Genomic DNA, 3,531 nt, shown 5'->3' with positions numbered 1-3,531 from the left:
GGACCACGGAGGTTCTTGGCGGTGACCTGGCAGGCCTTGCCGCGGGACGCTGCGACTGCCCGTGCACAACTTCGGGGTACTAAGGGTACCCCTACTTTAGTACACCGACAAGCAATCTCTACATCACCAAGACTCTACACAATAGTGGTTGAAGACAAGGAAGCACAAAACCATTCAAACATATCCTTTGACAAATTCTATGTTAAGCTTCATGATTGTCATTTTTGGATACACAAGTGCTCTTCCTTGCAAGAACTAACCCATGTAGGTAGATGAACTTAAACTCCAAGTGGTGCTCCCAACTCTTGATGAACTACATCAACCCTGAGCACCCACACAAGTTCAACTACATGAGCAAGAACCACATCACCACCCAAGGTATGTCATTCCATCTTAGAGAAGCTTTACTTCAAGACATGAGTCAAAGCAACTCAACAAGATGTGAATACATCAAGATGCTTAAACGAAAAATGGTAACCCCATTTTGAGCTTACACGATGAGTATGACCTATGATCAAGTGTCCTCACTTGACTCCTAAGTCAATATACTCTAACATAGGTGACTATGTCACCGCCCAATTCTAGATGAAGTTCTCTTGCATTTGTTCCTTACATATTTGTTTCCTTCTCTCTCAAACAAAACAAAAAAAACTTCATCTAGAAACTTTCACTTTTTCCTGTTTGTTTTGTTCTGCATATTTCTGCATCAAATTTCTTGCAAATCCATCAGCTAATTCATTGCAAATCTTTGTGAGATTTTACTTGACTAGTGAGCTGAGGTGACAAGTGTTTTTCTCTGTGTAAACTCGGTTTCATCGACTTGCAAATTTCGGTCCAACCGAATCTTTTCGGTACCACCGAAATGTGCCACTCGGTGCCACCTATTTTGCAATCAGAAAAATAGTTTGCCACTTGTTCTACATTTCTTATGATCCAGCTCCACTCAATGAATCTTGTCCTCCACAAGCATCACAATTTTATCCTCTGCTTTGTGCTGAATCTCAAGGACCAAACCCATTCGACGGATTCCAGGAAAAACCTTCTTGGAAATTGATGTCAAAGGGGGAGAGAGAGATCACATCAAAGCTTGTAGGAAAGAGAGATCACACCAAGAGAGAAAAAGTATTAAGGGGGAGAGAAAGTCTCAAGGATCCCAGATGTTGTTAAGGGGGAGAGAGAGATCTCCAGGGAGAGAAAAATACTCAAGGATCCCAGATGCTTGATGTTCAAGAGGAGAGATGCCACATGTCTCTTTGGGGGAAAGACATGTTCATATGAACTCATTTGAATTAAGTTCTATTCAGCTCTGATTTTCTGTTTCCTATCTTCTCCCAATATCCCATGTAAGATTCAGGGGGAGCAAGACACCTAAGGGAAAAGAAATCAGCCAAAATTCATTGCATATCTTTATTCTTGGGGACATGTTGAATCCAATGTTATCACTCTCTACATGTCATCCCAGTCTTGGCATTCTTGTGGTTTCTTTTGTTTGCTCTGGCTAATGGACGTACCTGTGTTATCTAACCTTGTTTGCAGGTTCATTCCATCCTAAGCCAACTCGAGACCACAAGGTAAGTATATGCATCAAAATCATGAGTATGAGGAGTTCTTGCTTATGTACATACTGTTTGCAAGAAGGACTCATGAGCATGAAGGTATTTTCCTTAATAATCTTTTGCTCTGATGCATATGGCCAAGATACATGTAACACATTGCCTACTCTGTCATGATTATGCTCTCACATGCCTCTATATTTCATATTTACATGAGTGCATACATGTAGGGGGAGCCTATGCTTGCTACATGTTCTTCCAAAGCTTTACTTGATGTTCTGAATATCTTTATCTAAAGCTTTGATGTATGTTGCCATCAATTACCAAAAAGGGGGAGATTGAAAGCACAAGTGCTCCCTAGGTGGTTTTGATAATTGATGACAACATATCTCTTGTTGGACTAACACTTCTATCTAGCATGTTTCAGATAAGTTCAACAATGGAGTGGCATGGACTAAAGGTTGTGGGAACTCCTTCAAGATGCTAAGGACAAGAGATTGGCTAAAGCTTCAAGCTCAAGACCCTTCACTTTTACATTTTAGTGATCCAAGATCACATTGAGTCCATAGGAAAAGCCAATACTATCAAGGAGGGATGAGGTGTTGCTTAATGAGCCTCTTGCTTCATGTGCTTAATGATATGCTCCAAAATCCTCAACTACTTTCCCATATCCACATATGACCTAAACCCAAAGCCAAACTCGGTCCTACCGATTCTTCCTATCCGGCGCCACCGAGTTTCACTTGTCATTAGCCACTGCCAAACCCTAGCAATTCGGTTCTACCGATAAGGATCTCAGTCCCACCGAGATGGGGTTGCAAACTCTCTGTTTCCCTTTCGTAACTTTTCGGTCCCACCGAAAGAGTGAATCGGTCCCACCGAGATTGCAATGTAAACTCAGTGTTTCCCCTTTGTAACTTTTCGGTCTCACCGAAAGAGCAAATCGGTCCCACCGAGTTTGCCTGACCAACTCTCTGGTTAGCTAATTACCAAATTCGGTCTCACCGAGTTTGTGTAATCGGTCTCACCGAGATTACGTTATGCCCAAACCCTAACCGAATCGGTCTTACCGAGTTGCATGTCAGTCCCACCGAAATCTCTAACGGTCACTAGGTTTACATTTTCGGTCCGACCGAGTTTATTGATTCGGTCCCACCGAGATTGGAAAACTGTGTAACGGTTAGATTTTGTGTGGAGGCTATATATACCCCTCCACCTCTTTCTCATTTAGTGAGAGAGCCATCAGAACACACACATCATTCCAACTCATATGTTCTGAGAGAGAACCACCTACTCATGTGTTGAGACCAAGACATTCCATTCCTACCATATGAATCTTGATCTCTAGCCTTCCCAAGTTGCTTTCCACTCAAATCTTCTTTCCACCAAATCCAAATCCTATGAGAGAGAGTTGAGTGTTGGGAAGACTATCATTTGAAGCAAAAGAGCAAGGAGTTCATTACCTACACACCATTTTTTACTTCTTGGAGAGTGGTGTCTCCTAGATTGGCTAGGTGTCACTTGGGAGCCTCCGACAAGATTGTGGAGTTGAACCAAGGAGTTTGTAAGGGCAAGGAGATCGCCTACTTCGTGAAGATCTACCGCTAGTGAGGCAAGTCCTTCGTGGGCGATGGCCATGGTGGGATAGACAAGGTTGCTTCTTCGTGGACCCTTTGTGGGTGGTTGCTTCTTTGTGGACCCTTCGTGGGTGGAGCCCTGTGCGGACTCGCGCAACCGTTGCCCTTGGGTGGAGCCATGTTTGGACTCGCGCAACCGTTACCCTTCGTGGGTTGAAGTCTCCATCAACGTGGATGTAGGATAGCACCACCTATCCGAACCACGGGAAAAACATCCGTGTCTCCAATTGCGTTTGATCTCTCCAAATCCTTCCCTTTACATTCTTGCAAGTTGCATGCTTTACATTCCGCTGCTCATATACTCTTTGCATGCTTGCTTGATATGTATTGTGTGTATTGAA

The sequence above is a fragment of the Triticum urartu genome, chromosome 4A (assembly GCF_056163025.1).
Source record: "Triticum urartu cultivar PI428250 chromosome 4A, HENAU_Tu73, whole genome shotgun sequence".
NCBI classification, from domain to species: domain Eukaryota; kingdom Viridiplantae; phylum Streptophyta; class Magnoliopsida; order Poales; family Poaceae; genus Triticum; species Triticum urartu.
The sequence above is the reverse complement of the archived record's forward strand: the minus strand, read 5'-3'. Positions refer to the sequence as shown.